This window comes from Xyrauchen texanus, chromosome 10, assembly GCF_025860055.1.
Source record: "Xyrauchen texanus isolate HMW12.3.18 chromosome 10, RBS_HiC_50CHRs, whole genome shotgun sequence".
In the NCBI taxonomy this organism is placed as follows: domain Eukaryota; kingdom Metazoa; phylum Chordata; class Actinopteri; order Cypriniformes; family Catostomidae; genus Xyrauchen; species Xyrauchen texanus.
In genome coordinates this window covers 21,914,863-21,930,245 of record NC_068285.1, presented here as the reverse complement: position 1 = coordinate 21,930,245, position 15,383 = coordinate 21,914,863, and the positions used below count along the sequence as shown (strand labels likewise).

General features: G+C 37.8%; 1 pseudogene; it reads right to left on the bottom strand.

Moving 5' to 3' along the window:
* Nucleotides 1–15,383, bottom strand: part of LOC127650869 (eukaryotic translation initiation factor 3 subunit H-B-like) — an 88,462-nt pseudogene that overhangs the window by 25,781 nt on the left and 47,298 nt on the right.

Here is a 15,383-nt window from a genome sequence, read left to right as displayed (position 1 = left end):
GATATATTCCACCGTCGCCATGTTGTCTGTTCGAACCAACAAGTGCTTATCCTGGATCATTGGCTGGAACCTCCGCAGGGCGAGCAGTATTGCCAACAACTCGAGGCAGTTGATGTGCCAACGTAGCCACGGGCCAGTCCAGGGGCTGGCGGCCACATGCCCGTTACATGTTACATGTAGCGCCCTTCACCATAGTGAAGTGGATGCCGGCATACCTGGGCAGGCACCTGGTGAACTGAATCACGTAGCCGTGTCGGACGGTCCGGGTCAGGCATCGCGACGGGTTGGAAAGCGTGAGCCAAACTCATGAAAGACAGCGAGTTTCTTTCTGTGCAGAACACAAATTATGATTTTTAGAATAATTATTTAAGCTCTGTTGGTCCAAACAATGCAAGTGAAAGGGTGCCAAAAGTTTGATGCTCCAAAAAGCACAAAAAGGCATCATAAAAGTAATCCATACAACACCAGTGTATTAATCCACATTTTCAGAAGCTTCTCCCTGCCCAATAGGGGGTAATATGTAGGAAGAATGTGAATCACCAAAAACACAAGAAGAAGAATATGATGGTGAAAGTTAAAGTGGAGATTGACTGAGCAGGGAGGAGAGTTTATAGTAAAAAGGACTTAAATATTGAGTCCATATCTCCATGGGTTGATCATATCGCTTGTGAAGACATTGATTCAACTACTGATTTAACTTCTTTTATGCTGACATAATTGAGAGCTGAGAAATTCATCTAAAAATCTTAATTTGTGTTCTACAGAAGAGCGAAAGTCTTACACATCTGGGATGGAATAATGGTGAGTAAATGAGAGAATTTTCATTTTTGGGTGAACTATTCCATTAAACTTACTGTCAGTAGATTGACATTTTGCATCAAAAGACTTCATTAGTGTTTTACCAAAGAATTTCAAGCATGGTTCTGTCCTTCTGTCCTGCTTATGTTAAATGTATTTAGATGTTGTGGATGGAAGATTCTCTATCTTTCTCACTGACTATGGGGACGTTTCAAGATGTAGGAATGTTGATCTTAAGACAATTCAAGGAGATCTCGAGATCTACTCAGACAAAGCAAGATTCGATTAGCCTACTTCAACTACCACATGAGTGGAACAAAAGTATTGTCCAGCTATTTTTAAAAGCAGATTAAGGGCTATCGCTGCAATCGGACTGAAACTGAAATTATAATACTGTATTTGAGATTTTGTGCAACATCCTCAACCATACTCTCAAAATAAGCCACAGTGCCTTTTGCAACAACAATGTCCACAACCTGCAATTAACACACACACACACACAAAGCAACTTCACAGTTAACAGTTTGATTGTCGAACATAATAAAACTGAACAGAACAGAAATTTAAAAAAAAAACAGTTAACTTGGAGAAAAAAAAAAAAACAGAACTGGGCTCAAGTAGACATGGAGTAAACCAATATCAATAAATAAACCAAGAGTTGAGAAAGGATGGTGGAAGGAACAGATGTGGGTGTTTAGGTGAACGGAAACTAGCAAATGAAGGTTTAGGTAGGCTTAATATGAATGTGATGGGGAATCAGTACATCCTGAACTTGGTTAATCTTGTTCCAGACAAACATATTCATAATTTGTACATAGAGGAAAAAAAGGACATGAAAACAACAAAGGTAAAATTGCTAATAGCGGTACAACAAACTTTGACTCAAAGATAATGGAATTCTTTCATTTAATCATACTGTTACAAACTTGTAAAATTTTGGTCTGTTCCACATAAATCTATTGTATAGCTTAAGAAGACTTGAATATAATGCATTGTATGGACTTTAATGGAGCTTTTAACAGTTCTTGAAGTGGGGTGCAGTGGGCAATGACAGACTCAATGACTGATGAGTAGAACTGTATCAACAGCGTCTGTGGCAGGTTGAACTTCCTCAGCTTGTGAAGGAAGTACAACCTCTGATGGGCCTTTTTCACAATGGAGTAAATGTGTGTCTCCCACTTCAGGTCCTGTGAGATGGTAGTGTCCAGGAACCTGAATGACGCCACTGCTGCCACAGTGCTGTTTAGAATGGTGAGGGGGGTCAGTGTTGGGGTGTTCCTCCTGAAGTCCACAATCATCTCCACCGTTTTGAGCGTGTTCAGCTCCAGGTTGTTATGATGGTGCAATCACTCCCTCCTTTCCATTGAACTCCTTTACACTACATATATATATATATATATATATATATATATATAATTATTATTATTATTAATATATATGTCTTGCTACTGTTTTTCTATTGTTTTTGTATTGTTGTGCACTGGAAGCTCCTGTCACCAAGACAAATTCCTTGTATGTGTAAGCATACTTGGCAATAAAGCTGATTCTGATTCTGACATACTGTTTTCGTACATTTTGCTTGCCAGCCCCTGGTCACTATGAAGTATTGTTCAATACAACAGGTTTGGAAGGGTGATCTATATCTTTAAGATATACATTTCCTTTTCTACACTTTTTATCCAATCCCCTTGTCCTGAGAACCAGAACAACATTTGTAACTGTATCCTTCAAGCCACAGTTTGTGCACCCATCAGCCCTCTCAATGCTTTCATTGTTCATGTGGAGAGTGCTTGGTGCAGGGTGGGGTTTTGGCAGCTGCTAGGTGTCTGATATATTTTTAGTGAAGAGAGCCTGCCTTCCACCACAAGGAGGAGACTGACCAAACACTCTGATAGGGATACACATCTGGAATTCTGAGTAAATTTACAGACAGCATGAACAAGAGTGAGAGAGTGAAAGAGATGAAAGAGGGTGTGAATGTAGGAGGGGTGTGAAGAACAGTTAAAGTTTTATGTTTATGTCTCTGTCCAATCTGTGCAGTAATCAAAGATCTTTTACAGCACAACTATCCATGTTAGGTGAGTGAGGGGGAAGTGTGGAGCCTGTGTACAACAACCAACAAGACAATTAGCGAGGTCAACTAGGTTATCTAGATTTTTTCTTGCATATTTGAAGTTTTTATGTAGCAGTGGTGCTGTGCTTTAGCTTTTAGTGTCATAGCAAAATGAAACACAAAAAGCAAGGCACAGCGCAACAAATAGAGTAGAGCTGGTATCGATACAGATTTTGTGATTTGATTTATTTCAGATTCAGAAGCACTCAATTCTAATCGAATTTCGTGATGGTTTGACTAGATTCTGACTCATTAGGTTGATTTCAGTTACAGTGTTCATTTTGCTTACATATAAAATACATTTTCAGCTAAAGCTGTAAATTATGCAAGGAACCTTCAAACTTGGTACATTAGGACAATATTAATTTAAAAAAATTAACAACAGGGCACAAGCTATGCAAATTCAATTGATATTTATTTAACAGATATGCTAATCAACATAACCAAAACATCGGTAAACATTGAAGCAAAAGATCAATCTTGGGATTTAAGAATTGATATTGGTTCAAATTAAAATTGCGATTAATTGGAAAATCGGTCTGTGTTTTGCGTAAGGTGCTGAAAGCGATATGCAGTGTGAGGCTCAGAGAAGTCTGTCTAACGCATGTTTACATTAGAAAACAATTGAAAAACAGCTTGGATGAACACAAAAACATGTTTAATGTGAACACCCCCTTAAGACAGTTTGCATTGTAAAAACCTCTCAAAAAGTCTCTTTAAACTGTCTTCAAATTCATCTCTTTAAAGCATGGCTGCTGCAGCCATAAAAATTCAGACAGACTTCTCTGGCCATTGTGTAACATCTTGCACTGGAGTTTTGAGCACCCCACCGTGAGCATTGAGATGGTGTGTCAATTTTTAAATATTTTTAAAACACAACAATCTGTGTTCATTAAGTACAATTGGTCGAATAGTTGTCCAGGCAACTGGTCAATAACATATTTTCAGTTTCTCCACCCACAGCCGCCATCAACACACAGACATCTGGGATGGGTCACGTCTATGCTGGTGGATGAGGGGGTGTCCAGGCCCTCTTCAAGGTACACATCAGCTCTCCGATAGCAGGCTAAATAAACAGAAGGGAGGAAACCCTGTCTAGACGAGGCTGCTGCTGGGCATGCTACACACACACACACACACACACACACACCAGCCTCCTGTTTACACAAGGGGGGAACGCTGTCCACAGCCAAGAAAGAGAGGGGTAGAGAGAGGGAGAGAAATAAATGGGGAATATGAGAGAGAGAGAGAGAGAGAGAGAGAGAGAGAGAGAGAGAGAGAGAGAAAGTGGTAGAGAAATGCAGTCTAGAAGTAAAGGAGTGTGTGTGTTAGGGGGTTAAAAACGTGCTCATCTATGTGTGTATTTGTGTGAGCAACCTTGTATTAAAGAAATAAGAGACAAAAAGATATATATAAAAAAAAAACCCTGGGTGAAAAAGTGAAGTAAAAAGCAATACCGGAGAGGACAGCAAAATTCTTTGGAAAACTCCATGGACGATGGTGAAAAATGGAAGAGAAAATGAGATGAAGAACAAGAAAAAAATTAGGGATGCACTGATATGAAAAATGTTGCAGATACCAATTTAAAAAAAAAACCTATAGGCTGATAACGATATTTTGCCACTCACCTTATTTTGTCATCTGATCACTGTTTTACTTAGGAATTATGCATTAAAAATGTACTTTATTTTAAAATTTTCTAACGATAAATAATTTCTATTGAACACTGATTAGATCTGTTGGACACATGACAGGCTAAAATTTTAAAGAGATTGTGGCCAACAATAAAAGATAAATAGAAGTTAAACACACAGTATATATTTTATTAAGTTTTTTTTTCTTCTAAAACATTTTTGCATTTCTGTTTTTTGCAGTTAAAACACAGAACTCATGTACATATGTACTGTATGATAAAACGTTAAAAATTCCTACTATTCATATGTTGGGCAATTCCATGGAAATGTCAACCAAATCATGGAAAAATAAAAAGTTTTAACCAAAGAGAGAAAACCCCCTTATAAATTCTGTTCAATATTGGTATAATGGATAATGTCATCCAGACCTCTAGAGAGCTTGCTCACAAAACCATGACTGTATTTTGAATAGGGCTGCAACTAACAATTACTTTGATAATCGACTAATCTAGCGATTGTAAGAACAATTATTCAACTATTCAGATGATTATTGCAACTATTATTCATCAGTTTAAAACAAGATACATTTAATTGAGAAGCAACATGTAAGATATTTAGACTTGCTTTAAGAGAATGTATCTTAAATATACTGTAAGTATATAAGTGTATTTTGTCACTTCAAACTTCTTAGAGTGCAGTAAAGACAAAATATACTTGTATTCAAGATCTATTCTCTAAAAGCAAGTCTAAATATCTAATATGCTGCTTCTCAGGTGAATGCATCTTTTTTTAAAGGATTTTTAGAATAAATAGTCTGTAAATATTTGTATTTTAAATATTATATTTAAGATTCTCAGATAACAATTATTTCGTCTGCATTTTAGCTGCTAAAGTAAATGTACGTTGCTTTAAGAATAAAACATTTTGATGAAATATTTCTTAGGAGCGCCAACCCTTCTACATATTGTGGATGTTATTGTTTCTTGATTGTTCATTTAAATTCACAGAGTTTTCACAATGTGTGTTACTAATTAAAAATAATTAAACTTTCATGCTTATAACCGACATGCTGATGGTTTTAATTTGGTCAATAATCGGCTGATAAATAATTGGCCAAAACATCGGTGCATCCCTACAAAGAATGGAAGTGTTTTTTCCATGTCATTAACATCACCAAACAGAACTTTGTTTTCAAAGTTACATCTGCCAACTGTACTATCAAACAGATAGTCTTGCTCAAAAACCAACACCATTGGTTGAGCTAATACAGAGACAAATAAAGTATTTAAATTTTTTACCTTTGTGCCTCTTTATTTATAGAGACACTACAGAGGAAACAGGTCATTATTGGGGAGAGAGAGAGAGGGAATATGATCAGGCACTACATTGCCCAGATTTGAACCAGCATCTCCTACATAAGCACCAAGTCTCAATGAACATATTAGTGTAGACCAGGGGTCTTCAACCATTTTCAGGCCAAGGACCACTTGGTTGGTAGAGAGACGGAGTCGGGACCTCCGTTACATATTGTATAAAATTTAGTGTTTTCAATGAATGCCAATAAAAACATGTATAGTTGGCTATCATATTATTGTATATACATAGTTCATTATGTTTATATTGCAAAGACATTGAAATAATCATTTAACACTACCCTGCTGAAAAGACCACACATCATAGCTGGTCATGCTGGTTTTAGATGGGTTTGTGAGGGGATTCTGATCTTAGTTGGTCAGGGTAGTCTTAGCTGCTTTACCAGCCTGACCAGCTAAAAAGTGTTCAAGACCCCTCTGAAACCAGCTAACTGACAAGCCTGGCTAGGCTGGGCAGCCAGCTAAAACCAGCCAATCAGCTTAGGCTGGATTTAGCTGGTCTTTGCAGCAGGTTGTATAACAAGGGTCTGCAACATTTTTGACATGAAGTGACATTATCAATTTTCCTGGTAAATCCCTGTGCCAAACCTCTTCCAAAAATAAAAAAAAGACAAACAGATAGTTAGAGAGACAGACAGACAAACAGACAAACCCTGTCCATGCAGAATAAAACAAATATGGAGTCTTCATCTCATTTGAGTGGTCGATTTTATACATATATTTCAAAATGACAATTTCATTGAGTAAAAATTTGTAATGAGGAAATCAATAACTGAGTGCACCTTTAATTATGTTGATTTTGGAGTCACTGTATTGTGTGTGTGGAACATTAAGCTCATGTATGCCAGCTTGATAATCTCAGTAGTAAATTTACACCAGACAAGTGAGATATTGAAAACAAAAAGTAACTAATAATAAAATAAACTGTAGGCTGTCATCTGCTCAACCGCACAGCGCGACCAACGCAAGCAGACACATTTTCTCACGCGAGCCTCCACTGCAGCGCTGCTGAACCTGATGTGAGTAATGCTTTGAGCAGCTCATAATGAGCAGTGGTCGCATCCACACTGCATGCTTCTGCTGACTAGTGCAGTTTAGTCACACATTAAGATTTGTCATTTAGGTGCAAGGGACTTGCCAAAAACATGTGGATGGATTAAAATACATACTCCTCTCTCTCACTATTGTTCGCGAGTGAGTGACTGATTACTACAAATGGCAATGGTGGATTAAACAATAATTTGCGGACCCCTGCGATACCACCATGGATCCCCTCTTGAAGACCCTTGGTGTAGATATTGTCTTTTCTATATTTTTTATTAGCCCAAACAGAGGAAGGAGTATGAAGGAAAAAGGGAAAGGGAAACCTACCATAAATGAGCACAACACCTCAATGGCACGCAGAAGGAAGGGCCTGACTGACAAAAAGAGCTGTACAAAGTTGACTGATACAAACCCACATGAAGATGATCAATGTTTGCACGGTGCAGACTCCTCTGATATTGAACTACAAGAGAAAAACAAGGAATCAGAATGGTAGAAAAGGCTGATGCTGTGATTTCTAAATTGCAGAAAAGTGCATTTTGCTTGATGATTATGGTCTCTCTCAATATGTGGTGCTCAGAGCAGCTCTACACCTGAAGAATTGGTCACAGTCACAGCAATCAAGAAGAAAATGCAAAGTGCCCAGAGGAAAAAGCATTTTTATAAATTAAATAATGTCCTTAACGTCAGTTATGCATTATGATGCACAAAAGCATAGACTTGATTTTAACCAGTGTCTGTCTAAACTTGTTTTAAGATAAATTTGTGAAATATTGCAAGGAACATAGTAACCATATGTAAGGATGTAACCATGAGTAAATAATGAAAGATTTGTTATTATTAGTATTCATGTAAAATTCATGTTTGCAATAATCTTCGAGGGATTTTAGGATAAATTTATTTAATAAGAACAATCAAAGAAAGAACCAAGTCATCTTATTTGAATACACAAATTGTTAGCTATCACTGTTCTCACTGTGCCTGCTTCTGTTTTAGTAGACTATAATAAGCTTGTCTGTAAAAACCTTTGACAACCCACTGACAAATAACAACATGTTACCATTAAAATGTTATTTGAGATACCTAGTCAAACTTGATGGGGGTTTTAACATTTCAATGAAGTGGTTCTTAATCCATCCTGATCTCACAGTGAAATCGGAAAGAGTAGACCGAAGATTTTGAGACGCTGCCCCTAGTGGCCAAAGCGATAAGTGTTGTAGGGCAAATGGGCACGTGTGAGCTCCATTTATGTCCAGGAGAGTTTTCCAAAAGCTAGAAGTGAAGCAAGTTGTTTTCAGCTTTACAGGATGTTATACAATGAAGAGAAAAGGATATATATATATAGATTATATCCCCCAACCCAAACTTTACCTTTACCGTTTGTGGAGTAAAAAAGCAATTTTAGAGGGAAAAGTGAAACCTCAGAATCACGCTCTTCATTTATTATTAAAACATGGTTACTGTCTGGCTTTGAACTCTAGTCTCTCACGCAGCTGATGCAACATGCTGCCAATCGCGCCTGGTGGAATGGTAAGTTAATTGAAACCACTGCAAACATGATAAGAATGCTGCATGTCACCACGTCAGCATTCAGTTGCCGATCCTAGGGTACCGAAACTATCGGAAACATCATGCCGACTTTACACGTGATCATGTTGTCTTATTCATAGCTATTCACCAGCTTTGGTTATTCAGTGACTTTGGTTTGCTAACAGTTAACATTGTTTGCTAGCTTGGTGAACTGATTTTAAACATTCAATTTCTGTCTGGACAGATTATAACTAGGATGGTGTGGCTAGTACTACCAGCTGAGGTGGCCAGCAAATTGTGCACGTGACAGAAGACTGTGATGGGATGTGTGAGAGAAAAGGGAGGATGAGGAGGGAGGGAGGAATGGATGATAAAGGCAACAGGCTGAGACGACACTGTGGAGTAGCAGGGCAGATTCAAAGTAGAGCCATGAAAAGATGGGGCTTGTTCAAAGCTGTTACAATTAGATATGAGAAGTATGTAGTATGTAGTTACACTGTGTGAACATACAGTACTGTGCAAAAGTCTTAGGCACTTAAGTGAAAACATTTGGTAATTTATATCTTTAGATGTAGTGTGTCAATAGGTAATATACATTTTTAGACTCCCAAACATTCCTTCTGCAAATAGAATAGAATAGAATAGAATAGAATAGAATGGAATGGAAGAACATGTAACCCTGCAACAGAAAGCATGGACCCACAGAGACCCCCACTGAACATTGAGTCAGTCTGGGATTACACGAAGAGACAGAAGCAATTGAGACAGCCTAAATATATAGAAGAACTGTGGCTAATTCTCCAAGAAGCTTGGAACATCCTATCTGCCAAAAAAACAAGAAAAACTGTGTCCAGGTGTCCCTAGGAGATTTAGTGCTGTTTTGAAGGCAATGTTGGTCTCACCAAATATTGATTTAGCATTTTTTATGTTTACTAGACTTTGGATGATGTTAATAGAAAAATTAAAACCAATTATGGCATTATTTTTTAAGAAATCCTCACTATGCAAAATTGTTCACAAGTGCCTAAAACTTTTGCACAGTACTGTATATGTGCATGTGTAAGGCCAGAAATACACTTCAAGCAAATATGCAAATGCAGTAGGGATGGGCACGAGTAACAACAGCATGTAATAAGTGCATGAACCCAGACATATTTACTCCTCAGCTTTGCTGGATAATGTCCACTCTTGTGTGCCAAGCTACAACCTCAATGTCCTGAAATTACCCCCTCCGACAATTCAAAGGCCCTTTACTTTTATCCCAATTGCAAAGGAAGATAGCAGGATTATTTTGAAAGGAAACATGTCAAGTCAAATTTTATTAAAAGAACCGGAGACTCTTAGCTCTCATAAAATACATTAAATAAGAAGCGGTTTTCTTTGATGAGAAAACATCTGCAAGATATGCAGACTAGGAGCTGGATGGAATTCTTCAAGGCATCAGTAACTCAAACACACACAAAAAAAGAAATAAAAAAGTAAACTAATCTATTGGTAAATCCTCTGGAAGTAACACTTCTAGTTTGATTCTAAGAGGAAATTTGTGTTATAAGATTTGGAAGGGACAAAAACAGTGTCTCTTTTAGAGTGGATACAAAACGGACATCAAAAGCAGCGGGAAACGTGCACATTCCAGTACATGGTACAGTTTTTAACCACAAGCCAGATTTCTCAAGGACAAATGAGTTGCATGAGGATAAAAAAAAAACTGAAAAGAAGTATAAAGGAAAAAGACAAAAAGCTCAAACCCAAAGCCCCTAAAACATTTGAAACAACAACAAAAAAACAAGATAATGAGAGTCTTGCTGATGGCATCCTGTAATTAAATGGATTTTCATAGGGAAAAACACCACGGTAAAAAAAAAATATAAAAACAAGGCCAAACCCACCAGATTTTTTGCATGGAAGAATTTTTTTATTTTGCACGATCTGAGACCTTGCACTTTTTGACTTCTGTGTACACTTCAAATGTTGTGGTTCAGAAACATAAAAATTAAGGCCGAAAATGGCTAATTTGTACAAGAAGCCTTTGTGCCGTGATTTCAATATTCGAATATAAAAGAAGTACCAAAAAAATACATTTCAACTGATCACAGTAAGATTAAACAGCACAACATCATCATCTTCCTGTCACCTCGAGGTCAAAGTAGCAAGGCAGAATATATTTATAGTGACGTTTGTGTAAATGTAATTAGTAGTGCTTGCTAAAGCAAGCATTAATATTATCATTGCAGATATTTGCGGTTACGGACTTTAACAAACCCCTAATCCTAAATATTAAACTATGACATGTTAATTGTCCAGTACATTTTGTGCTAAGGACATGAATGATACCTCAAATCATGTTATCCAAATTATTATTCCAAGTAAATGAACTTGCACTTTTCACTTGCCGGACCATAAAATCCAATAGACTTAGAGCAGTGAGTGTTACTTATGTCTCAAAACTCCAGTGCCATGAAGACGAATTCAAAGGACCCTGTATATTTTACAACCAGGTCTGTGTTTTGCTAATCAGCTCAATCTGTCCCTGCCTGAGACTTTGGGACCCCTACTTATGGAAAGGGCTCAGGTCTGTGAGCACATACACTTTCTTGGATAGACACATATAGGCCATATAGAAGAGTTTTTCATTTTAGCTACTGATGAAAAGACAGGTCGCAAGCATCAAAGTTTGTAGGTCACGATTTTTTTCTTCTAATTAAAACTGAAAATTTCTTAATTATAATTAGTGATAATTGTGTAATGATAGACGAACAAATGAATAAGAATAAGAATTAATGGCAAAAAAATTATATTAAGTATTTAATAGTTATAATTTGTATTAAAATGATCTTTAATCATTAGACATATTTTAATTATTCAGTCATTATTGTTATTTTTTTTAAGTATTCTCTTATATCATCTCAATATGCAGAAATTACACACTTCACCTTAAAAGATTTGCTGAATAATATGGTTTAAGATGTGGGAAATGAACCTGGCAACCATGGCACTAATGTCTCTTTTTCGCATTAACTTCACATTCACTTTTTGACTGTGGACACTACAAATGCTGTGGTTTATAAACAAAAACAAAACAACCAAAACAGCAAATTTATGCAAGAAACTTTGGCTCCTCGATTTCAATATGCTAATGTAAAGTTGTACCAAAATAGAAATTCCAAATCATAGATTGGTAAGATTAAATAGTACAAAATCATTATCATAATTAGTGATACATTTTCAATGTAATCAGCAAATGCAATAATTAAAAAATATTTAAAAAAAAACAACTGAAGCAAATCTGCGATGGACTGGCAACCTGTCCAGGGTGTCCCCCGCCTTTCGCCCAATGTAAGCTGGGATAGGCTCCAGCCCCCCGCGACCCTGTACACAGGATAAGCGGTTGACGATGGATGGATGGATGGATGGATGGATGGATGGATGGATGGATGGATGGAACTGAAGCAAATATTTATTTTAAAATTATTTTTAATGTTTGTTTTTAATCAATAAATTTTTAATGTTAAAAAAATGTATTCTCCTATCCCCGCTTAATATGCAACAATTACACACTTCACCTTTTACAATTTGAATAAAATAATTATAAATATAACTTTGTAAGTTATAAAATTTGTAAAATGAACCTGGCCACAATGGCAATATACTGTCTCCTTTTAAATAGATGTGTTTTTTCTTATTGCATCCTGGATAAAATCCTGCATCAGGGCAGAATTACAGGTGACTAGTGCTATCTGCGGTCAAGACGATGTGTTTTCTTCACCGACTGAAACCTGGGTAGCGGCTCTTGATTCCACATCTCAGCACCTGGAGTGCTAATGAGAGGCCCTATCTCACTCTGTCTCTGTTAATGCACCTGCATGGTGTCATCTCCTGGTCCTTTTTTTATTATATTTCTTATTTCTCCTCTGAAAAAAAGTGTCACTGACTTGTTCGATGAATTAGGCCAGTGATAGCTTGTCAGGTCCCTGTGACTGGATACCTGAAAAAACGTCCTGAAAGTTTTTTTTTTTTTTAAGATTTTCCTTCTCACCAAAAATCTCTGAATGCTGCACATTCAAGTTCTCAGCACACTTAAAGGAATAGTTCACCCAAGAATGTATATTCGAACATCTTATAACTTACCACCATCTTGACAACAACAATAAATCAACAATGGTAGGGCTGCCAATTGAGCAGAGAAACTAAATTCAAATTTTTACCATAAATATTTATAAAATTAGAAAAATATTCAAATTTTAAAGTCAGCTGATCCTTAAACTGACATTGTTTCTTTTCGTTTCAAGCTTTAGTCTGTCCATATTTTCAGATGTTAGTCAAAAGTAAAATGAGGTGGGGGGGATGCTTCATTAGGCAGTACACATGGTGTTACACTTGCACTGATGCCACAGTATACTACCCAGACACAAGCTATAATAGCTGTGAAAAACCACATTGTTTTTTATTCATTACAGTTGTATGTAGAGTAGCAATATTCCCAGATACCAGAGGTATGCGGCTGAACTCGATGGTGAAGCGGCTCAAACTATGAGCACAGGCCAGGTGCTGTTCAAGCAAACGGAACACAACAGAATTGAACCGAACACAAGGATCTCGAGAAACACATTTCCAAGTTGAAAATCTTTTCTGACAAAGCATTTAAAAAACTCATTGCTCAATCTGAGAAACACTTATAAAAGGCCGACGCTACAGAGGTTGGTTCACTCTCCGTCTCTGTTGCGGATGTAACCCGATCCTTCCGACGGGTGAAGATCCGTAAAGCCGCGGGTCCAGATGGCATTCCGGGCCGCGTCATCAGAGCCAGCGTAAACCAACTGGCTGGTGTTTTCACGGACATCGCATCTGCTCTGTGCTGCCCACCTCACTGGACCATTGCTGTTTGCCTACTGCAACAACCGCTCCACTGATGATGCCATTGCATCTGCAATACACACTGCTCTCTCCAACCTGGAAAAAAGGAACACATATGTAAGAATGCTGTTTATAGACTACAGCTCAGCATTCAACACCATAGTGCCCTCCAAGCTTGATGTGAAACTCCGGGCTCTGGGCTTAAACATCTTGCTGTGCAGCTGGATCCTGGACTTCCTGTCAGGCAGACGTCAGGTGGTTAGAATGGGCAGCAACATCTCCTCATCACTGACCCTCAACACTGGAGCTCCGCAGGGATGTGTTCTCAGCCCACTCCTGTATTCCCTATACACACATGACTGTGTGGCAACACGTAGCTCCAATGCCATCATTAAGTTTGCTGACGATACGACGGTGGTAGGTCTGATCACTAACAATGATGAAACAGTCTACAGAGAGGAGGTGCACACTCTGACACGCTGGTGTCACATTAATGAGGAACTCACATGGTCCGTCCACACTGAGGCTGTTGTGAAGAAAGCTCACCAGCACCTCTTCTTCCTGAGATGGCTGAGGAAGTTTGGAATGAACCACCACCTTACACGGTTCTACACAAGTACTGTAGAGAGCATCCTGACTGGCTGCATCACCGCCTGTTACGGCAATAGCACCGCCCACAACCGCATAGACCTGCAAAGGGTGGTGCAAACTGCCAGACACATCATCGGGGGTGAGCTTCCCTCCCTCCAGGACATGTGAAAAAAGCTCGGAGGATCATCAGAGACTCCAGCCACCTGAGTTGTGGGCTGCTCTCACTGCTACCATCAGGCAGGCGGTATCGCAGCATCAGGACCCGCACCAACCCAAGCAATCAGACTTTTGAACACTTGATCTCTCAAGCACTGCACTTTATTAATCTTATTATCTCACACTGGACTGTCATAATTATATTCTCCACAATACAACTACTGTATATATATTTTTTATGTACTCTTTATTTTTATTTTTTATTGTATGTGTAGTCTACATTGTGTGTATTGTCTACTGTACATTGTATATTATTATTGTGTTGTGTAAGTATGTGTACGTTTGATATGTAAATTGTGTTGTGTAAGTATGTTGTTTACTGTAATTGGTATATGTCTCGTCACTTTCATGACTGCTATGTTGCTCTGAACTGCACACAAGACTTTCACCTACTGTTACACTTGTGTACATGGTGTTGTGATAATAAATTGATTTGATTTGATATGATTGAAGAGAGCAAGACTCAATGGCCAACTACCTCCACCTACTGTAAGGGGCTGTTCACACCGAACACATTACATTTGCAAACATCTGTTTTTTTCTTTGTAAATGTGCGCTAGACAAACATTTATGTATTTGTTTATTTTGCATCTCATGCAGGAGCGCTGTTTTTAGATGCGGTGTCTAATTACATTTAACGTTATAAAGCATCTTGAGACACCTGCTTTCTGTTAAACTGTATGTGTTGCACTGTGTCTAGTCTTTTTAGCACAATAATGCGATTGATCTGAAGTCATCTCAGTTCTTGGTACACAACCAAAATTAGAATGCACTGTTTTAGCATTCGGATGTGCATTTTTTTATTTTATTTTTTTAAGTCGACGAATATTCAAATTTTTATTTGAAAGCCCTAAACCATGGTGTGTAATTTATTTTATTCTTATGTTCAAACACTGATAATCTAATTTAGGCTGTGGCTTCAAGGAGGTGGCCACCATTAACAACACCATAAAACAATTTTCTCAATTGGTGTGGACACCCTTGTGTTATTATGAGAGATAAAAGCTGTTCAATAATGAAAATCATTTAATACATTTTAGATTAGGCCCATATACTCCATGTTCCTATGGCACTACATTACCGCAAGGATGTCAAAAGCCATTGCACTAACTCTTGAGACTGAACAGGCAGGAGTTATTCGTTTGACATGATGCTATGTCTATGGTCTTCAGCTGATAAAACTTTAGTTCAGACTTCATCAGGAAAGGACTAGGCTAACATTGAAGATTA